This window comes from Bufo bufo, chromosome 3 (genome assembly GCF_905171765.1).
Source record: "Bufo bufo chromosome 3, aBufBuf1.1, whole genome shotgun sequence".
In the NCBI taxonomy this organism is placed as follows: domain Eukaryota; kingdom Metazoa; phylum Chordata; class Amphibia; order Anura; family Bufonidae; genus Bufo; species Bufo bufo.
The window spans coordinates 391,906,509-391,930,976 of record NC_053391.1 but is presented as its reverse complement, the minus strand read 5'-3'; positions in this window follow the sequence as shown (position 1 = coordinate 391,930,976).

The window sequence follows — 24,468 nt, the reverse complement described above, 5'->3', positions numbered from 1 at the left end:
TCTTGACTCGCCCCATATGTGGACAGGATGCAGGAGGAGAGATCCTCATAAATTTGGTAGCAGGAAAGGCTGAGATTAAGCCGGATTGTAGTGCTGGAAGCGGAGCTCCTCAACTAAGCAGCCAGCGCCATCAGCGTCCAGGCAATGCCCCCACTTGTTATTTTATTTTTTTGTGGAGGTGAGGTGACAAAAACAGCAATTCCATCATTGTTTTTAACAATATTTTTACAGCGTTCACCGCGCATGATTAGTAACTTGATACCTTTATAGATCAGGTTGTTATGGAGGCAGCGATACCAATTATGTGTAGTTTTTTTATTTTTTAATAACTTATAAGTGAACGGATATGGGTTATATGCCATACATGCCATTTGGACGTAGGGTTGTGTCCAAATGCGTGAAGGGGTTAATATGCCTGGCATATATTTCTATACTTTTTTTTAAAGCTACTTTTTATTTTTTTTAAAGGGGTTGTCCAGTATCATTAATGGAGTTTTCTGGAAGCGACATGTTATAACATAGAGACACTGTATCGAGACAAGTCTTATTAGACTTGTATGCTCTCCATTAAAGATAAACCAATGACTGTAGAGTCTAAGGATTCGTTAGAAATAAGATAATCACGCTACTACCAGATGATGGTGAATGGTACTGTTTATTGTTTATTGGTGGTAAATGTCCTCTTCGGTCCCTCTATGCCACTAGTGGATGGTGTGATCAACACTGAGGGCAGAGTCCAACAAGTTACCATTTTCTTGTTGATGTTGTTATCCGTTGGCACGCAGGAGAGGAAAAACCCCCTTGTGGAGGAAACCTCTAGGGAACCATGGCGTAAGGACTACCCTTCCCTTGGGTACAAGAGGCAGCTTGTGGACTAGAAGCGCTGGCGGTCAATTCATTGATTCGTGGAAGAATCTTCATCAACTTCCTGCTGCTTCTCTGCTCCTGCTACTCTGCAGGTTATGACCCTCAGGTTACTCCTAGTGGCAGTTGGAAATGAAACTGAAGGACCAGGACTGTTATATCACAGTACCGATAAGTCGTCAGGAGAGTACATAGAGGTCAGCGGTTGGAATTTGAGGCTCATACAAGGACAGCAATTCTCTGTGGATTTTCCTGGTGAGTGTGATGTCATCAAGAGGCCTTGCTATAACATGATGGTTTTCTCCCACTGATCTATTGTGGACATTTGTATATATAGTGGAGCTGCTCACTTCCAGTGGTTTATCCTCCTCCAGATTCTGTGGACGATCTCTCTCACAATTCTGCCAAATGTTCTGCCAAGAGATAAAATAGCATTGTAATAGTGGTAACCACCTGCACTTTTACCCTGTAGACCCATCAGCAGACTATAAGCTTCCATCAGTGAATGGACTCCACACCACACTCTGCTGATAGAATTACAGGTAATGGAGGGAACTTTCAATAATCCCCATATTTCCCTCTCATTTACGATGACCCACCTGCGATGACGTATGACAGGTTCTTGTATTGGCTTTATGACCTGCCATCTGGCATTGGCAAAAGTGAATCCACAGAATAGCTTTTGATCTTTATCGGCCATTGGTGGCTTATTGGCTTCGGTGGAGGATAGGACATCATTTATTTTTTTCGATGTCATCACTGGTGGCTGTGGAGAGAGATCCAAGATCCTGTGTTTAACAAGAAAGGGCACAATGGAACTTTACTACTACCCACATCTTCCCTGGATCCTGTACTTACTGGTCCTGGTTGGAATGGTGGACAAGCTGCTGCTTCCTCTATATCTGTCCACTCGATGTCCATGAAAAATGGATGTTCCCTGATGTTACATACCGCTAACTGGCGACTCTCTGGTGACTTGATTAAGAGCTGGAAAAAAATATATTGAAGACATTTCAGAATTGTAGATCACACTTTCCAATGTAGTCCCTAGTTTTCAATGTCATATTTAGCCGCTGTTGTACTGCTATATATTTTTATACTCACCCTCTCTATGAGGTCTCTGGCTTGTGGGTCGAGTCGTTTTGGGTAGGTGGGAACATCGTTGATCAGTGACTTCTGAATTTTTTCAGGAAATATACTGGCAGAGAATGGATATTTGCCAGTAGCCATCTGATATATCGTCACACCAGCTGAGAACCAGTCCACTGCCGTGTTGTAGGGCTTCTCCAGAAGAATCTGTAGAAATATCAGGTTGACAATAAAAAAATAAGAGCATTGTCCAGAGCAGCAGAAGTCATGGAGATGTCCAGCCCTATGCACAATGTGAAGCACATAGATGATTCCTCACCTCGGGTGCCATGTAGCTAAGAGTTCCGGCATATTGTGAGATCTTCCTATCCCCAAAGATGTTCATCACGGCAAGACCGAAATCGGCAATCTTCAAGTGACCGGCGCTGTCCATTAAGATGTTTTCTGGTTTTATGTCTCTATGTATGATGCCTCTGTTATGGAGAAACTGCAGCCCACAGATGATCTCAGCTGCAAAAAATCTGATCACAAAAAAAGAGAAAACATCAACATTGAGACCAATAAATTATATAAAGATGGATGTTCCTGACAACTATTGTCTTTATCTAAGATATCTATGTTCTGCCTTACCTGGTGACTGGAATGGTGAATGGGGCTTTGGCATGTATGAGGTCACCTAGGTCTCCTCCGCTGAGAAACTCCATGATGAAGAAGGCATAGTCCTGTGATAAAGATAGAGCATATCATGTAAGTTTAAAAAAAACTTAACTATGGAATATTAGAGTGCATATATATATACCCTGTTTTGGAGATGTTATGCTTCTCAAGTAGAAGAAGCCAGAGGTTCAGGTTGACCTACCATCATAGTGCAAGTCTTGGAACTCATTTAAGTACAACAATGTTGGCAAAAGTAGGATGGGGTTGGAAAGAACTGACCTACTCACAAAACCCAGTAGTGAATAAGACTCTTACCTTGGTCTGGAAGGTGGCATAAGCATGGGTGAATAGTGCACTTTTCCCAGTCACCTCCAGGACCTGTCGCTCAATCAGAACGTTGTTTCTAAAGTTCTGAAGGAGGACCCTCTTCTTCACCAGCTTCACTGCCAGTTGTTGTTGGCAGTCGGGATGTGTAGCCAGCATGACCTAGAGGAGACAGAACATTAGAACTTGAAGAACGGCGCATCCTGCCATGAGAAGACGTGAAATCTTGATTTTGCTATAGTCATATTACTCCACATAAGGAAAAAGTGACAACAACTCCTGATACTTACTTTACCAAAACCACCCTCTCCAAGAATTTTATGGAAGGTAAAGCTTTCCAGTCCAGTCACAATGATGGGGGTTTCTGCTGGGGTTGTCACTGGTAGAGAGAAGAGACATTATAGTTAATATTCCTGCGTTTGGCCTCCAATAGTAATTACGTTATGAGAGGATAAGAGTTTTATGGGGCATGAAAGACAAAAATGCTCATTAATCATGTTCATAAGTGGGCAAACCCATTGATACGTTATTGGGGGATATTGGCTCTAGGTGTCTTAGATCTGCACTCACCTGACAGCTGTTCCATCTCAGTGTTATAGGATGTGCTGGGTCCATCTTCAGCTTTTCCCCCTGTCTTTTCTCCCCTCTTCCTCTTTTTTAGGATACTCTCCTGTATAGGGCTTCCAGGTCTTTTCGAAGCCTTGATCATTTTCTCTTTGCCGCCATCTTTCGCCTTCTCTGATGTTTCTATTCTCCTCCTCTTATTTGGCGGCTGAACCCTCCTCTTTCTCTTCCTTTTTCTTTTTTTGGGAAGATTCTTTGGAATCTCCATGTTCAGCCCATAGATGTCACTGGGTTGAGGAAGGTCCTGTGCGCCTTCAGCGCGTTCCATGATGACACTTGGAACGGCTTGGCTTACAGGCCCTCTTTTCTGGTCTTTGAACAAAACCAAAATTTGCTGAGCGCAAGTAAAAGTCGCCTTCACCCGTCAAGTGATGAAGAAATATGGCCGAAAGTCAGGCTGCAGAAAGCTAGAATCAATTGTTATATGACATCACAAAGGCATCTGTGACATCACCACATTCTAAAGGTCACATGACTTTACAGAGGTACCTGTGTCTTGGCTGGCTGTCAAAGGTGACATGACATTACGGGTACCTGTAACATCATCAGCCTGGCTGACAGGCCTGTGTTTATCAGCAGTTTTAAAGGTCCATGATTTTCTATTTACTAAGTCTCTCTAGCATTTATCATTTATATTATATCCAGTTTATTCCCAGAATAAAAACTCTCCTCTACAAACAGTTTAACAATGGAACAAGATGCAATTCTACTCTAATTATGCATCTTGTTAGGGAAAATGATACATTGTGTCCAGGGTAGACATGGCGTCCCTTCATTCAGCTGATTGTCGGCTACCAATTACACAAGGATAGACATTCCTAAGGATACATCATTAATATTTAGGACAAGAATAAGACATGGTCTTTCTTTGAAAATGAATGGGTCCGCACCCGTTCCATAAAATTGCGGAACAGATGCCGACCCATTCATACAGTCGTGTGAATGAGCCCTAAGGTCTGTTAAGAACGGATAAACTGTCCATTTTTAACAGACTTTTTTTTCACTGATGCCTTTCTGAGAAATGGGCATTCAAAACGGACCCATTCAATTGTATGGCGGCAGTCGGTCAGTGAAAAACAGACAAGATAGAACATGTATAGAACATCTATTTTTTGACATCCGTTATTCACTGGCCGTCAAAACAACTGTCGGGTAAATAACCTCGTAGACTACCATTGGCCTTAAAATGGATGTGTGATGGCCGTTAAAAAAACATCCATCACATGTCCGTTTTTTTTACTGTCATGTACATGTAGCCTAAGGCCTTTTTATGCTACTTTTGTATTTTTCTTTGCTATCATTTTAGAGTACACTATGTTTTTATGTCATTTATAAACTTTTTTTTTTAACCTTTTTTTTATACCATTTAGCAATCATTTTACATAATGTGATATATTTATAGAGTAGGTTGACACTGCTATGTGTGTATATTATTTGCTGCTTTGTATAATATTCAATCGCATCAAACCCTTCAAGCAACAGCCAGTTTGGACCAAATGCCGGATTCCCATTTTTCAAATCCGACATGTGTCAGTTTATCTGGTGTTAATTTTGGAATGGTTTTACTTATCCAAGCCATTCTGAGATGGTTTTCTCGTGACACCATACTGGACTATCATTTATATCAATAAATTCACCAATGGATTTGTCTATATATTCAACCCTTTCTAGCCGTTTCAGCAAGTAAGCATTCAGTCTCCACTGCGGAGGGGAGGGACTTGGCAAACCTGTTTGGATCTCAAGAGTTATGGGAGCATGATCAGACCAAGCCGTGAGACCTATGCTTGAGTCTGAGGCCTTCCATAGCAAATCAGTAGAAATAAGAAAATAATCTATTCTGGATTGTGATAAGTGAGCAGGGGAGAGGAAAGTATAGTCACGTTCTCCGCCATAGAGGTATCTCCAAATGTCATAAAGCTGAAATTCATCTATGAGGGATTTGAGGTCCCGTCTGTGTGTCAGGGTGCAGTTATTACAATCCATATCTGCATTTGCCGGTATATTAAAGTCACCCCCAATCACAGTGGAGCCTGACGCCACTGCTTTGAGTTTGCGGAAAAAACGGCAGAAGAAGGATATTTGTTTGCTGTTAGGTGCATAGACGGTGGCTATCGTCACTGGTAGGTTATCTAATAGACCCGTTATTATAATATATCTGCCCTTGCTGTCCGTCGTTAAAGAGGACAAAGTGAACGCTACATTCCTTTTTATCGCTATTAAAACTCCTGCTTTCTTTTTCTTAAACGCGGGAGAGTAGAAGATATGTGGGAAATCAGGATGTGTACATCTATGATTATCTTTCAGCAGCAAATGGGTTTCTTGAGCCATTAGTACATTACAGTGTGAGGACATAGCATCAGCCCATAACATTTTCCTCTTAAATGGGGAGTTCAATCCCCTAACATTCAGCGAATACATTTTAACCCCCATCGAGATAGTAAGTATACCGGCTTAACCCTGCTCCGTTCGGACAAAGGTATAGGAACGTATATGGGGAGTAGACATCATCACACATTTTAACCGGAGGTAGAGCCTCCAAAAACGTTGAATAAACTAAGAAAACATAGAACGCAAAAGTTAACATATAAAGAGTAGAAGCATCATTACAGTGCTTCAAAGTGGTATAGTGGTAGAAAGGGCTTTTGCCCCATAGAGAAGGGGTTGCCAAATACTATTGGGCATTCCTGCTCAGGTGGGGTTCCAGTCCACTGGAATCTTTGCTCGTTCACGAAGAGGATGACCTGCTGGCGGAGTGCCAGCAGGTAGAAGGCTCAGGGCCGACAATTTCTGCTCTGCAGCCCGCGGCGTTGTGCACACGTGGAATGTGCCGTTATGTGCGACTATAAGTTTCACCGGAAAGCCCCACCGGTAGCTGACTTGATTGTCCCGCAGGATTCTAGTGATGGGGGCAAACTCCTTCCATTTGGCCAGGGTTGTCGCAGATAAATCCGGGAATACCAAGATGCCGCCAAAGGAGCTGGTGGGCTCTGGGTCCTTCCGGAGTGCTTTCATTAAGGCTTCTTTGACGTGGTAGAAGTGTATCCTCGCCAGGACATCATGAGGGACCTCTGGAGCAAGGCTTGCCAGCTTGGGGATCCTGTGAATGCGGTCAATAGAAAGGTCCATCTCTGAGAGACTTGGTCAGGCCTCTTTGAGTAAGGTTTGCAGCAGTGAGAGTAGCTGATCAGGGCCCACCGTCTCAGGCACACCCCGGAGTCTGACATTGTTTCGTCGACTCCGGTCCTCCATGTTGGCAACTTTAGATGGTAGCTTGCCTACCTCCTCCTCAAGGGCAGCGTCAGCGTCTATCAGCAGATTATGTGAGGTGGTAAGTTCCGCCATCTTGCCTTCTAGATGCGAAGTGCGCTCTCCCAGCTGTGTTATTTCAGCTTGTACTTCCCTGAGAACGATGTGGAAGTCCTCTTTTATGGAAGATCGTAGGGAGTCCAGCATACTGCGGAGCAGCTCCTCTGTAAGCGGTGAGGAGCTATCTGATAGTTGTCAGGATGTGGTGCGAACTTCGCTCGGCGAGGAAGCGGAGAAGCCGTCACAAGATGGCGTGGAGGGCAGCTTCGGGCTTACGCTCAACGGCGGAGTTTTGTGAAAGAACTCTGTGAGTTTCGCCGGAGCCTGGCGCTTCTTGACTCGCCCCATATGTGGACAGGATGCAGGAGGAGAGATCCTCATAAATTTGGTAGCAGGAAAGGCTGAGATTAAGCCGGATTGTAGTGCTGGAAGCGGAGCTCCTCAACTAAGCAGCCAGCGCCATCAGCGTCCAGGCAATGCCCCCACTTGTTATTTTATTTTTTTGTGGAGGTGAGGTGACAAAAACAGCAATTCCATCATTGTTTTTAACAATATTTTTACAGCGTTCACCGCGCATGATTAGTAACTTGATACCTTTATAGATCAGGTTGTTATGGAGGCAGCGATACCAATTATGTGTAGTTTTTTTATTTTTTAATAACTTATAAGTGAACGGATATGGGTTATATGCCATACATGCCATTTGGACGTAGGGTTGTGTCCAAATGCGTGAAGGGGTTAATATGCCTGGCATATATTTCTATACTTTTTTTTAAAGCTACTTTTTATTTTTTTTAAAGGGGTTGTCCAGTATCATTAATGGAGTTTTCTGGAAGGGACATGTTATAACATAGAGACACTGTATCGAGACAAGTCTTATTAGACTTGTATGCTCTCCATTAAAGATAAACCAATGACTGTAGAGTCTAAGGATTCGTTAGATATAAGATAATCACGCTACTACCAGATGATGGTGAATGGTACTGTTTATTGTTTATTGGTGGTAAATGTCCTCTTCGGTCCCTCTATGCCACTAGTGGATGGTGTGATCAACACTGAGGGCAGAGTCCAACAAGTTACCATTTTCTTGTTGATGTTGTTATCCGTTGGCACACAGGAGAGGAAAAACCCCCTTGTGGAGGAAACCTCTAGGGAACCATGGCGTAAGGACTACCCTTCCCTTGGGTACAAGAGGCAGCTTGTGGACTAGAAGCGCTGGCGGTCAATTCATTGATTCGTGGAAGAATCTTCATCAACTTCCTGCTGCTTCTCTGCTCCTGCTACTCTGCAGGTTATGACCCTCAGGTTACTCCTAGTGGCAGTTGGAAATGAAACTGAAGGACCAGGACTGTTATATCACAGTACCGATAAGTCGTCAGGAGAGTACATAGAGGTCAGCGGTTGGAATTTGAGGCTCATACAAGGACAGCAATTCTCGGTGGATTTTCCTGGTGAGTGTGATGTCATCAAGAGGCCTTGCTATAACATGATGGTTTTCTCCCACTGATCTATTGTGGACATCTGTATATATAGTGGAGCTGCTCACTTCCAGTGGTTTATCCTCCTCCAGATTCTGTGGACGATCTCTCTCACAATTCTGCCAAATGTTCTGCCAAGAGATAAAATAGCATTGTAATAGTGGTAACCACCTGCACTTTTACCCTGTAGACCCATCAGCAGACTATAAGCTTCCATCAGTGAATGGACTCCACACCACACTCTGCTGATAGAATTACAGGTAATGGAGGGAACTTTCAATAATCCCCATATTTCCCTCTCATTTACTATTGCCCACCTGCGATGACGTATGACAGGTTCTTGTATTGGCTTTATGACCTGCCATCTGGCATTGGCAAAAGTGAATCCACAGAATAGCTTTTGATCTTTATCGGCCATTGGTGGCTTATTGGCTTCGGTGGAGGATAGGACATCATTTATTTTTTTCGATGTCATCACTGGTGGCTGTGGAGAGAGATCCAAGATCCTGTGTTTAACAAGAAAGGGCACAATGGAACTTTACTACTACCCACATCTTCCCTGGATCCTGTACTTACTGGTCCTGGTTGGAATGGTGGACAAGCTGCTGCTTCCTCTATATCTGTCCACTCGATGTCCATGAAAAATGGATGTTCCCTGATGTTACATACCGCTAACTGGCGACTTTCTGGTGACTTGATTAAGAGCTGGAAAAAAATATATTGAAGACATTTCAGAATTGTAGATCACACTTTCCAATGTAGTCCCTAGTTTTCAATGTCATATTTAGCCGCTGTTGTACTGCTATATATTTTTATACTCACCCTCTCTATGAGGTCTCTGGCTTGTGGGTCGAGTCGTTTTGGGTAGGTGGGAACATCGTTGATCAGTGACTTCTGAATTTTTTCAGGAAATATACTGGCAGAGAATGGATATTTGCCAGTAGCCATCTGATATATCGTCACACCAGCTGAGAACCAGTCCACTGCCGTGTTGTAGGGCTTCTCCAGAAGAATCTGTAGAAATATCAGGTTGACAATAAAAAAATAAGAGCATTGTCCAGAGCAGCAGAAGTCATGGAGATGTCCAGCCCTATGCACAATGTGAAGCACATAGATGATTCCTCACCTCGGGTGCCATGTAGCTAAGAGTTCCGGCATATTGTGAGATCTTCCTATCCCCAAAGATGTTCATCACGGCAAGACCGAAATCGGCAATCTTCAAGTGACCGGCGCTGTCCATTAAGATGTTTTCTGGTTTTATGTCTCTATGTATGATGCCTCTGTTATGGAGAAACTGCAGCCCACAGATGATCTCAGCTGCAAAAAATCTGATCACAAAAAAAGAGAAAACATCAACATTGAGACCAATAAATTATATAAAGATGGATGTTCCTGACAACTATTGTCTTTATCTAAGATATCTATGTTCTGCCTTACCTGGTGACTGGAATGGTGAATGGGGCTTTGGCATGTATGAGGTCACCTAGGTCTCCTCCACTGAGAAACTCCATGATGAAGAAGGCATAGTCCTGTGATAAAGATAGAGCATATCATGTAAGTTTAAAAAAAACTTAACTATGGAATATTAGAGTGCATATATATATACCCTGTTTTGGAGATGTTATGCTTCTCAAGTAGAAGAAGCCAGAGGTTCAGGTTGACCTACCATCATAGTGCAAGTCTTGGAACTCATTTAAGTACAACAATGTTGGCAAAAGTAGGATGGGGTTGGAAAGAACTGACCTACTCACAAAACCCAGTAGTGAATAAGACTCTTACCTTGGTCTGGAAGGTGGCATAAGCATGGGTGAATAGTGCACTTTTCCCAGTCACCTCCAGGACCTGTCGCTCAATCAGAACGTTGTTTCTAAAGTTCTGAAGGAGGACCCTCTTCTTCACCAGCTTCACTGCCAGTTGTTGTTGGCAGTCGGGATGTGTAGCCAGCATGACCTAGAGGAGACAGAACATTAGAACTTGAAGAACGGCGCATCCTGCCATGAGAAGACGTGAAATCTTGATTTTGCTATAGTCATATTACTCCACATAAGGAAAAAGTGACAACAACTCCTGATACTTACTTTACCAAAACCACCCTCTCCAAGAATTTTATGGAAGGTAAAGCTTTCCAGTCCAGTCACAATGATGGGGGTTTCTGCTGGGGTTGTCACTGGTAGAGAGAAGAGACATTATAGTTAATATTCCTGCGTTTGGCCTCCAATAGTAATTACGTTATGAGAGGATAAGAGTTTTATGGGGCATGAAAGACAAAAATGCTCATTAATCATGTTCATAAGTGGGCAAACCCATTGATACGTTATTGGGGGATATTGGCTCTAGGTGTCTTAGATCTGCACTCACCTGACAGCTGTTCCATCTCAGTGTCATAGGATGTGCTGGGTCCATCTTCAGCTTTTCCCCCTGTCTTTTCTCCCCTCTTCCTCTTTTTTAGGATACTCTCCTGTATAGGGCTTCCAGGTCTTTTCGAAGCCTTGATCATTTTCTCTTTGCCGCCATCTTTCGCCTTCTCTGATGTTTCTATTCTCCTCCTCTTATTTGGCGGCTGAACCCTCCTCTTTCTCTTCCTTTTTCTTTTTTTGGGAAGATTCTTTGGAATCTCCATGTTCAGCCCATAGATGTCACTGGGTTGAGGAAGGTCCTGTGCGCCTTCAGCGCGTTCCATGATGACACTTGGAACGGCTTGGCTTACAGGCCCTCTTTTCTGGTCTTTGAACAAAACCAAAATTTGCTGAGCGCAAGTAAAAGTCGCCTTCACCCGTCAAGTGATGAAGAAATATGGCCGAAAGTCAGGCTGCACAAAGCTAGAATCAATTGTTATATGACATCACAAAGGCATCTGTGACATCACCACATTCTAAAGGTCACATGACTTTACAGAGGTACCTGTGTCATGGCTGGCTGTCAAAGGTGACATGACATTACGGGTACCTGTAACATCATCAGCCTGGCTGACAGGCCTGTGTTTATCAGCAGTTTTAAAGGTCCATGATTTTCTATTTACTAAGTCTCTCTAGCATTTATCATTTATATTATATCCAGTTTATTCCCAGAATAAAAACTCTCCTCTACAAACAGTTTAAAAATGGAACAAGATGCAATTCTACTCTAATTATGCATCTTGTTAGGGAAAATGATACATTGTGTCCAGGGTAGACATGGCGTCCCTTCATTCAGCTGATTGTCGGCTACCAATTACACAAGGATAGACATTCCTAAGGATACATCATTAATATTTAGGACAAGAATAAGACATGGTCTTTCTTTGAAAATGAATGGGTCCGCACCCGTTCCATAAAATTGCGGAACAGATGCCGACCCATTCATACAGTCGTGTGAATGAGCCCTAAGGTCTGTTAAGAACGGATAAACTGTCCATTTTTAACAGACTTTTTTTTCACTGATGCCTTTCTGAGAAATGGGCATTCAAAACGGACCCATTCAATTGTATGGCGGCAGTCGGTCAGTGAAAAACAGACAAGATAGAACATGTATAGAACATCTATTTTTTGACATCCGTTATTCACTGGCCGTCAAAACAACTGTCGGGTAAATAACCTCATAGACTACCATTGGCCTTAAAATGGATGTGTGATGGCCGTTAAAAAAACATCCATCACATGTCCGTTTTTTTTACTGTCATGTACATGTAGCCTAAGGCCTTTTTATGCTACTTTTGTATTTTTCTTTGCTATCATTTTAGAGTACACTATGTTTTTATGTCATTTATAAACTTTTTTTTTTAACCTTTTTTTTATACCATTTAGCAATCATTTTACATAATGTGATATATTTATAGAGTAGGTTGACACTGCTATGTGTGTATATTATTTGCTGCTTTGTATAATATTCAATCGCATCAAACCCTTCAAGCAACAGCCAGTTTGGACCAAATGCCGGATTCCCATTTTTCAAATCCGACATGTGTCAGTTTATCTGGTGTTAATTTTGGAATGGTTTTACTTATCCAAGCCATTCTGAGATGGTTTTCTCGTGACACCATACTGGACTATCATTTATATCAATAAATTCACCAATGGATTTGTCTATATATTCAACCCTTTCTAGCCGTTTCAGCAAGTAAGCATTCAGTCTCCACTGCGGAGGGGAGGGACTTGGCAAACCTGTTTGGATCTCAAGAGTTATGGGAGCATGATCAGACCAAGCCGTGAGACCTATGCTTGAGTCTGAGGCCTTCCATAGCAAATCAGTAGAAATAAGAAAATAATCTATTCTGGATTGTGATAAGTGAGCAGGGGAGAGGAAAGTATAGTCACGTTCTCCGCCATAGAGGTATCTCCAAATGTCATGAAGCTGAAATTCATCTATGAGGGATTTGAGGTCCCGTCTGTGTGTCAGGGTGCAGTTATTACAATCCATATCTGCATTTGCCGGTATATTAAAGTCACCCCCAATCACAGTGGAGCCTGACGCCACTGCTTTGAGTTTGCGGAAAAAACGGCAGAAGAAGGATATTTGTTTGCTGTTAGGTGCATAGACGGTGGCTATCGTCACTGGTAGGTTATCTAATAGACCCGTTATTATAATATATCTGCCCTTGCTGTCCGTCGTTAAAGAGGACAAAGTGAACGCTACATTCCTTTTTATCGCTATTAAAACTCCTGCTTTCTTTTTCTTAAACGCGGGAGAGTAGAAGATATGTGGGAAATCAGGATGTGTACATCTATGATTATCTTTCAGCAGCAAATGGGTTTCTTGAGCCATTAGTACATTACAGTGTGAGGACATAGCATCAGCCCATAACATTTTCCTCTTAAATGGGGAGTTCAATCCCCTAACATTCAGCGAATACATTTTAACCCCCATCGAGATAGTAAGTATACCGGCTTAACCCTGCTCCGTTCGGACAAAGGTATAGGAACGTATATGGGGAGTAGACATCATCACACATTTTAACCGGAGGTGGAGCCTCCAAAAACGTCGAATAAACTAAGAAAACATAGAACGCAAAAGTTAACATATAAAGAGTAGAAGCATCATTACAGTGCTTCAAAGTGGTATAGTGGTAGAAAGGGCTTTTGCCCCATAGAGAAGGGGTTGCCAAATACTATTGGGCATTCCTGCTCAGGTGGGGTTCCAGTCCACTGGAATCTTTGCTCGTTCACGAAGAGGATGACCTGCTGGCGGAGTGCCAGCAGGTAGAAGGCTCAGGGCCGACAATTTCTGCTCTGCAGCCCGCGGCGTTGTGCACACGTGGAATGTGCCGTTATGTGCGACTATAAGTTTCACCGGAAAGCCCCACCGGTAGCTGACTTGATTGTCCCGCAGGATTCTAGTGAGGGGGGCAAACTCCTTCCATTTGGCCAGGGTTGTCGCAGATAAATCCGGGAATACCAAGATGCCGCCAAAGGAGCTGGTGGGCTCTGGGTCCTTCCGGAGTGCTTTCATTAAGGCTTCTTTGACGTGGTAGAAGTGTATCCTCGCCAGGACATCATGAGGGACCTCTGGAGCAAGGCTTGCCAGCTTGGGGATCCTGTGAATGCGGTCAATAGAAAGGTCCATCTCTGAGAGACTTGGTCAGGCCTCTTTGAGTAAGGTTTGCAGCAGTGAGAGTAGCTGATCAGGGCCCACCGTCTCAGGCACACCCCGGAGTCTGACATTGTTTCGTCGACTCCGGTCCTCCATGTTGGCAACTTTAGATGGTAGCTTGCCTACCTCCTCCTCAAGGGCAGCGTCAGCGTCTATCAGCAGATTATGTGAGGTGGTAAGTTCCGCCATCTTGCCTTCTAGATGCGAAGTGCGCTCTCCCAGCTGTGTTATTTCAGCTTGTACTTCCCTGAGAACGATGTGGAAGTCCTCTTTTATGGAAGATCGTAGGGAGTCCAGCATACTGCGGAGCAGCTCCTCTGTAAGCGGTGAGGAGCTATCTGATAGTTGTCAGGATGTGGTGCGAACTTCGCTCGGCGAGGAAGCGGAGAAGCCGTCACAAGATGGCGTGGAGGGCAGCTTCGGGCTTACGCTCAACGGCGGAGTTTTGTGAAAGAACTCTGTGAGTTTCGCCGGAGCCTGGCGCTTCTTGACTCGCCCCATATGTGGACAGGATGCAGGAGGAGAGATCCTCATAAATTTGGTAGCAGGAAGGGCTGAGATTAAGCCGGATTGTAGTGCTGGAAGCGGAGCTCCTCAACTAAGCAGCCAGCGCCATCAGCGTCCAGGCAATGCCCCCACTTGTTATTTTATTTTTTTGTGGAGGTGAGGTGACAAAAACAGCAATTCCATCATTGTTTTTAACAATATTTTTACAGCGTTCACTGCGCATGATTAGTAACTTGATACCTTTATAGATCAGGTTGTTATGGAGGCAGCGATACCAATTATGTGTAGTTTTTTTATTTTTTAATAACTTATAAGTGAACGGATATGGGTTATATGCCATACATGCCATTTGGAGGTTGGGCGTAGGGTTGTGTCCAAATGCGTGAAGGGGTTAATATGCCTGGCATATATTTCTATACTTTTTTTTAAAGCTACTTTTTATTTTTTTTAAAGGGGTTGTCCAGTATCATTAATGGAGTTTTCTGGAAGCGACATGTTATAACATAGAGACACTGTATCGAGACAAGTCTTATTAGACTTGTATGCTCTCCATTAAAGATAAACCAATGACTGTAGAGTCTAAGGATTCGTTAGAAATAAGATAATCACGCTACTACCAGATGATGGTGAATGGTACTGTTTATTGTTTATTGGTGGTAAATGTCCTCTTCGGTCCCTCTATGCCACTAGTGGATGGTGTGATCAACACTGAGGGCAGAGTCCAACAAGTTACCATTTTCTTGTTGATGTTGTTATCCGTTGGCACGCAGGAGAGGAAAAACCCCCTTGTGGAGGAAACCTCTAGGGAACCATGGCGTAAGGACTACCCTTCCCTTGGGTACAAGAGGCAGCTTGTGGACTAGAAGCGCTGGCGGTCAATTCATTGATTCGTGGAAGAATCTTCATCAACTTCCTGCTGCTTCTCTGCTCCTGCTACTCTGCAGGTTATGACCCTCAGGTTACTCCTAGTGGCAGTTGGAAATGAAACTGAAGGACCAGGACTGTTATATCACAGTACCGATAAGTCGTCAGGAGAGTACATAGAGGTCAGCGGTTGGAATTTGAGGCTCATACAAGGACAGCAATTCTCGGTGGATTTTCCTGGTGAGTGTGATGTCATCAAGAGGCCTTGCTATAACATGATGGTTTTCTCCCACTGATCTATTGTGGACATCTGTATATATAGTGGAGCTGCTCACTTCCAGTGGTTTATCCTCCTCCAGATTCTGTGGACGATCTCTCTCACAATTCTGCCAAATGTTCTGCCAAGAGATAAAATAGCATTGTAATAGTGGTAACCACCTGCACTTTTACCCTGTAGACCCATCAGCAGACTATAAGCTTCCATCAGTGAATGGACTCCACACCACACTCTGCTGATAGAATTACAGGTAATGGAGGGAACTTTCAATAATCCCCATATTTCCCTCTCATTTACGATGACCCACCTGCGATGACGTATGACAGGTTCTTGTATTGGCTTTATGACCTGCCATCTGGCATTGGCAAAAGTGAATCCACAGAATAGCTTTTGATCTTTATCGGCCATTGGTGGCTTATTGGCTTCGGTGGAGGATAGGACATCATTTATTTTTTTCGATGTCATCACTGGTGGCTGTGGAGAGAGATCCAAGATCCTGTGTTTAACAAGAAAGGGCACAATGGAACTTTACTACTACCCACATCTTCCCTGGATCCTGTACTTACTGGTCCTGGTTGGAATGGTGGACAAGCTGCTGCTTCCTCTATATCTGTCCACTCGATGTCCATGAAAAATGGATGTTCCCTGATGTTACATACCGCTAACTGGCGACTCTCTGGTGACTTGATTAAGAGCTGGAAAAAAATATATTGAAGACATTTCAGAATTGTAGATCACACTTTCCAATGTAGTCCCTAGTTTTCAATGTCATATTTAGCTGCTGTTGTACTGCTATATATTTTTATACTCACCCTCTCTATGAGGTCTCTGGCTTGTGGGTCGAGTCGTTTTGGGTAGGTGGGAACATCGTTGATCAGTGACTTCTGAATTTTTTCAGGAAATATACTGGCAGAGAATGGATATTTGCCAGTAGCCATCTGATATATCGTCACACCAGCTGAGAACCAGTCCACTGCCGTGTTGTAGGGCTTCTCCAGAAGAATCTGTAGAAATATCAGGTTGACAATAAAAAAATAAGAGCATTGTCCAGAGCAGCAGAAGTCATGGAGATGTCCAGCCCTATGCACAATGTGAAGCACATAGATGATTCCTCACCTCGGGTGCCATGTAGCTAAGAGTTCCGGCATATTGTGAGATCTTCCTATCCCCAAAGATGTTCATCACGGCAAGACCGAAATCGGCAATCTTCAAGTGACCGGCGCTGTCCATTAAGATGTTTTCTGGTTTTATGTCTCTATGTATGATGCCTCTGTTATGGAGAAACTGCAGCCCACAGATGATCTCAGCTGCAAAAAATCTGATCACAAAAAAAGAGAAAACATCAACATTGAGACCAATAAATTATATAAAGATGGATGTTCCTGACAACTATTGTCTTTATCTAAGATATCTATGTTCTGCCTTACCTGGTGACTGGAATGGTGAATGGGGCTTTGGCATGTATGAGGTCACCTAGGTCTCCTCCGCTGAGAAACTCCATGATGAAGAAGGCATAGTCCTGTGATAAAGATAGAGCATATCATGTAAGTTTAAAAAAAACTTAACTATGGAATATTAGAGTGCATATATATATACCCTGTTTTGGAGATGTTATGCTTCTCAAGTAGAAGAAGCCAGAGGTTCAGGTTGACCTACCATCATAGTGCAAGTCTTGGAACTCATTTAAGTACAACAATGTTGGCAAAAGTAGGATGGGGTTGGAAAGAACTGACCTACTCACAAAACCCAGTAGTGAATAAGACTCTTACCTTGGTCTGGAAGGTGGCATAAGCATGGGTGAATAGTGCACTTTTCCCAGTCACCTCCAGGACCTGTCGCTCAATCAGAACGTTGTTTCTAAAGTTCTGAAGGAGGACCCTCTTCTTCACCAGCTTCACTGCCAGTTGTTGTTGGCAGTCGGGATGTGTAGCCAGCATGACCTAGAGGAGACAGAACATTAGAACTTGAAGAACGGCGCATCCTGCCATGAGAAGACGTGAAATCTTGATTTTGCTATAGTCATATTACTCCACATAAGGAAAAAGTGACAACAACTCCTGATACTTACTTTACCAAAACCACCCTCTCCAAGAATTTTATGGAAGGTAAAGCTTTCCAGTCCAGTCACAATGATGGGGGTTTCTGCTGGGGTTGTCACTGGTAGAGAGAAGAGACATTATAGTTAATATTCCTGCGTTTGGCCTCCAATAGTAATTACGTTATGAGAGGATAAGAGTTTTATGGGGCATGAAAGACAAAAATGCTCATTAATCATGTTCATAAGTGGGCAAACCCATTGATACGTTATTGGGGGATATTGGCTCTAGGTGTCTTAGATCTGCACTCACCTGACAGCTTTTCCATCTCAGTGTCATAGGATGTGCTGGGTCCATCGTCAGCTTTTCCCCCTGTCTTTTCTCCCCTCTTCCTCTTTTTTAGGATACTCTCTTGTATAGGGCTTCCAGGTCTTTTCGAAGCCTTGATCATTTTCTCTTTGCCGCCATCTTTCGCCTTCTCTGATGTTTCTATTCTCCTCCTCTTATTTGGCGGCTGAACCCTCCTCTTTCTCTTCCTTTTTCTTTTTTTGGGAAGATTCTTTGGAATCTCCATGTTCAGCCCATAGATGTCACTGGGTTGAGGAAGGTCCTGTGCACCTTCAGCGCGTTCCATGATGACACTTGGAACGGCTTGGCTTACAGGCCCTCTTTTCTGGTCTTTGAACAAAACCAAAATTTGCTGAGCGCAAGTAAAAGTCGCCTTCACCCGTCAAGTGATGAAGAAATATGGCCGAAAGTCAGGCTGCAGAAAGCTAGAATCAATTGTTATATGACATCACAAAGGCATCTGTGACATCACCACATTCTAAAGGTCACATGACTTTACAGAGGTACCTGTGTCATGGCTGGCTGTCAAAGGTGACATGACATTACGGGTACCTGTAACATCATCAGCCTGGCTGACAGGCCTGTGTTTATCAGCAGTTTTAAAGGTCCATGATTTTCTATTTACTAAGTCTCTCTAGCATTTATCATTTATATTATATCCAGTTTATTCCCAGAATAAAAACTCTCCTCTACAAACAGTTTAACAATGGAACAAGATGCAATTCTACTCTAATTATGCATCTTGTTAGGGAAAATGATACATTGTGTCCAGGGTAGACATGGCGTCCCTTCATTCAGCTGATTGTCGGCTACCAATTACACAAGGATAGACATTCCTAAGGATACATCATTAATATTTAGGACAAGAATAAGACATGGTCTTTCTTTGAAAATGAATGGGTCCGCACCCGTTCCATAAAATTGCGGAACAGATGCCGACCCATTCATACAGTCGTGTGAATGAGCCCTAAGGTCTGTTAAGAACGGATAAACTGTCCATTTTTAACAGACTTTTTTTTCACTGATGCCTTTCTGAGAAATGGGCATTCAAAACGGACCCATTCAATTGTATGGCGGCAGTCGGTCAGTGAAAAACAGACAAGATAGAATATGTATAGAACATCTATTTTTTGACATCCGTTATTCACTGGCCGTCAAAACAACTGTCGGGTAAATAACCTCATAGACTACCATTGGCCTTAAAATGGATGTGTGATGGCCGTTAAAAAAACATCCATCACATGTCCGTTTTTTTTACTGTCATGTACATGTAGCCTAAGGCCTTTTTATGCTACTTTTGTATTTTTCTTTGCTATCATTTTAGAGTACACTATGTTTTTATGTCATTTATAAACTTTTTTTTTTAACCTTTTTTTTATACCATTTAGCAATCATTTTACATAATGTGATATATTTATAGAGTAGGTTGACACTGCTATGTGTGTATATTATTTGCTGCTTTGTATAATATTCAATCGCATCAAACCCTTCAAGCAACAGCCAGTTTGGACCAAATGCCGGATTCCCATTTTTCAAATCCGACATGTGACAGTTTATCTGGTGTTAATTTTGGAATGGTTTTACTTATCCAAGCCATTCTGAGATGGTTTTCTCGTGACACCATACTGGACTATCATTTATATCAATAAATTCACCAATGGATTTGTCTATATATTCAACCCTTTCTAGCCATTTCAGCAAGTAAGCATTCAGTCTCCACTGCGGAGGGGAGGGACTTGGCAAACCTGTTTGAATCTCAAGAGTTATGGGAGCATGATCAGACCAAGCCGTGAGACCTATGCTTGAGTCTGAGGCCTTCCATAGCAAATCTGTAGAAATAAGAAAATAATCTATTCTGGATTGTGATAAGTGAGCAGGGGAGAGGAAAGTATAGTCACGTTCTCCGCCATAGAGGTATCTCCAAATGTCATGAAGCTGAAATTCATCTATGAGGGATTTGAGGTCCCGTCTGTGTGTCAGGGTGCAGTTATTACAATCCATATCTGCATTTGCCGGTATATTAAAGTCACCCCCAATCACAGTGGAGCCTGACGCCACTGCTTTGAGTTTGCGGAAAAAACGGCAGAAGGAGGATATTTGTTTGCTGTTAGGTGCATAGACGGTGGCTATCGTCACTGGTAGGTTATCTAATAGACCCGTTATTATAATATATCTGCCCTTGCTATCCGTCGTTAAAGAGGACAAAGTGAACGCTACATTCCTTTTTATCGCTATTAAAACTCCTGCTTTCTTTTTCTTAAACGCGGGAGAGTAGAAGATATGTGGGAAATCAGGATGTGTACATCTATGATTATCTTTCAGCAGCAAATGGGTTTCTTGAGCCATTAGTACATTACAGTGTGAGGACATAGCATCAGCCCATAACATTTTCCTCTTAAATGGGGAGTTCAATCCCCTAACATTCAGCGAATACATTTTAACCCCCATCGAGATAGTAAGTATACCGGCTTAACCCTGCTCCGTTCGGACAAAGGTATAGGAACGTATATGGGGAGTAGACATCATCACACATTTTAACCGGAGGTAGAGCCTCCAAAAACGTCGAATAAACTAAGAAAACATAGAACGCAAAAGTTAACATATAAAGAGTAGAAGCAGTATTACAGTGCTTCAAAGTAGTATAGTGGTAGAAAGGGCTTTTGCCCCATAGAGAAGGGGTTGCCAAATATTCCTGCTCAGGTGGGGTTCCAGTCCACTGGAATCTTTGCTCGTTCACGAAGAGGATGACCTGCTGGCGGAGTGCCAGCAGGTAGAAGGCTCAGGGCCGACAATTTCTGCTCTGCAGCCCGCGGCGTTGTGCACACGTGGAATGTGCCGTTATGTGCGACTATAAGTTTCACCGGAAAGCCCCACCGGTAGCTGACTTGATTGTCCCGCAGGATTCTAGTGAGGGGGGCAAACTCCTTCCATTTGGCCAGGGTTGTCGCAGATAAATCCGGGAATACCAAGATGCCGCCAAAGGAGCTGGTGGGCTCTGGGTCCTTCCGGAGTGCTTTCATTAAGGCTTCTTTGACGTGGTAGAAGTGTATCCTCGCCAGGACATCATGAGGGACCTCTGGAGCAAGGCTTGCCAGCTTGGGGATCCTGTGAATGCGGTCAATAGAAAGGTCCATCTCTGAGAGACTTGGTCAGGCCCAGGGCCGCCATCAGGGGGGTACAGCCGATACCCCAGTAAGGGGCCCGGACCCCGGGGGGGCCCGGCCAGTTCCAATAAAAAAATAATAATTTCTCCTTCCATTTGTCAGCAGGGGGGCAATTGATTATTCCTTGCCCCGTTGCCCGACCCCCCCCCCCCCCCGGGCCCCCGCTCCGCTGATTCCTGTATCATTTATACCAACCAACAACCTAACCTGCGGATGGTATCCGGCTCCGGCTGCATTCCCCTTTAAAAGGCTCTGAGCCACTGCGCAGAGAAACGTAGCTGCGCAGCGGCAGGTGACGTCAGAAGCTGTCGTTGCCTGCTGCTGCCTCACGCCGTGACGCCGCCGGCCTTCAGATTAGCGTGGCAGGAACTTCTCTTCTGGCCTCTGGCTGGGAGTGGGGGGACGGACTGCCTGGCCCTGGAATCAAATCTGGAAAGAATTGTGGAGGTTGTGGAAGCCTGCCCAGCTGCCCTAGTGCCCTCGCCCCTCCATCACACACATGTTGTTGGACTTGGACTTGGATGGACCCACCTAATGATTCATTAAGGTCCATTAGGTTAGGTTATTACTTGACTTGTTTTCATAAGAGGCTGGGTGGGCTGGCAAGGGAGGGGTTAATAACAATAAGTGATGGATCATGGAGGATCATCATGGCCCTGGATAATGTTGCTCGGTCTTTGCTGGTCTTTGCTCGGGGGTAAAATGCAAAGCTGTTTTCTGAATTATCCCACAGGGCCATGATCCTCTATCACTTATTGTTATTAACCCCTCCCTTGCCAGCCCACCCAGCCCCATTTAGCTGTGTGTTCTGCTTTGAAAAAGAAGTTTAGACCATGAAGGGGTTAATTAAGTGTTGGAGGGGGTGTTATACATGTGCATATTGTGTTTGGGATCCATTTAAAGGGGTTGTCCGGGTTCAGAGCTGAACCCGGACATACCCTTATTTTCACCCAGACAGCCCCCCTCAGGCTAGCATCGGAGCGTCTCATGCTCCGATGCGCTCCCGTGCCCTGCGCGATTTAGCTCTTTTGTTTTCAATAACACACTGCCGGGCGGTAACTTCCGCCCGGCAGTGTGTTCGGTGACGTCACCAGCTCTGAGGGGCGGGCTTTAGCTCTGCCCTAGCCGTTTTACTGGCTAAGGCAGAGCTAAATCCCGCCCATCAGTGCCGGTTACGTCACCGGGGTTCCTGTCAGCCCCATGGAGAGCCCCGGTACGTCACCGGAACTCCTAAAAATGCCTTTGCCCTGCGCAATTTAGCGCAGGGCAAAGGAGAGCATCGGAGCATGAACTGCTCCAATGCTCATGTCAAGGGGGGCTGCTGGGGTGAAAATGGAGATATGTCCGGGTTCAGCTCTGAACCTGGACAACCCCTTTAACAAGTTTGACCAGTTGGGTTTGAGAGTGGTTGAGTGTCATCCACCGATCCCCCATAAAAATGTGTCATCCAAAGATCCCCCATAAAAATGTGTCATCCACAGATCCCCCATAACAGTGTGTCATCCACAGATTCCCCCCCCCCCCCCCCATAACACTGTAACAGTAAACCTTGTGCTTTTCAGGTGTTTTTTCTTAAATGTGCCAGGGGAAGATTGCTAGGGCAGATTAGAACAGGTAGTGTAGTTAGTGTTAGTGTAGGGTCCTGCTTAAAGGGAAACTGTCACCAGTTTTATGGTGTCCTAACTAAGGGCAACATAAATAAGTGATTGATTCTCTTAGCACAATGCTGGGTCACTTTCTTTAATTGACCCAGTCAATCTGCCAACATCTTGTATTGAAAAGCTCCAGCTGATAATGATGAGTCATGAATATTCATGAGCTCCTGACTCTCCCCGCCCACCTGCTGCTGAATGACAGTTTGTTTCCATATAAACCAGCAGCAGGTGGGCAGGGGAGTGGCTATAGCTCTGAATTAAATATACGCTGGACTCACTGACATCACGCTGGACTCAAATCAGCTCATCAGCATGCGGCATCTTTGTGTGTATATTATGAGATAACCATCTGTCACACCAGTAAGTGATTACATCTAAGGTACTGTTTTGTAGTTAATGATTGTATATAATTAGTTAGATTATAATCAAATATCCACAAGACAGGTTCCCTTTAAAGGGTCTACCTTGTCGTGGTAGCAGGCTTCATATTATTTGGTCAAAAAATAATTCCTTACTGAAATCACAGATTATCACTTTTTACTGTCTTTGTAGTTGTAAAAAAAAATATGAAATTGGGGGTAGAGGGGGGCCGGGAGGTGGAGTCAGGACGGATTCTAAAGGGGCGCGGTAGGAGGGGGGCCCAGGCCTTGAGCTGTGTAAGGGGCCCCAAAATTTCTGATGGCAGCCCTGGTCAGGCCTCTTTGAGTAAGGTTTGCAGCAGTGAGAGTAGCTGATCAGGACCCACCGTCTCAGGCACACCCCGGAGTCTGACATTGTTTCGTCGACTCCGGTCCTCCATGTTGGCAACTTTAGATGGTAGCTTGCCTACCTCCTCCTCAAGGGCAGCGTCAGCGTCTATCAGCAGATTATGTGAGGTGGTAAGTTCCGCCATCTTGCCTTCTAGATGCGAAGTGCGCTCTCCCAGCTGTGTTATTTCAGCTTGTACTTCCCTGAGAACGATGTGGAAGTCCTCTTTTATGGAAGATCGTAGGGAGTCCAGCATACTGCGGAGCAGCTCCTCTGTAAGCGGTGAGGAGCTATCTGATAGTTGTCAGGATGTGGTGCGAACTTCGCTCGGCGAGGAAGCGGAGAAGCCGTCACAAGATGGCGTGGAGGGCAGCTTCGGGCTTACGCTCAACGGCGGAGTTTTGTGAAAGAACTCTGTGAGTTTCGCCGGAGCCTGGCGCTTCTTGACTCGCCCCATATGTGGACAGGATGCAGGAGGAGAGATCCTCATAAATTTGGTAGCAGGAAAGGCTGAGATTAAGCCGGATTGTAGTGCTGGAAGCGGAGCTCCTCAACTAAGCAGCCAGCGCCATCAGCGTCCAGGCAATGCCCCCACTTGTTATTTTATTTTTTTGTGGAGGTGAGGTGACAAAAACAGCAATTCCATCATTGTTTTTAACAATATTTTTACAGCGTTCACCGCGGATGATTAGTAACTTGATACCTTTATAGATCAGGTTGTTATGGAGGCAGCGATACCAATTATGTGTAGTTTTTTTATTTTTTAATAACTTATAAGTGAACGGATATGGGTTATATGCCATACATGCCATTTGGACGTAGGGTTGTGTCCAAATGCGTGAAGGGGTTAATATGCCTGGCATATATTTCTATACTTTTTTTTAAAGCTACTTTTTATTTTTTTTAAAGGGGTTGTCCAGTATCATTAATGGAGTTTTCTGGAAGGGACATGTTATAACATAG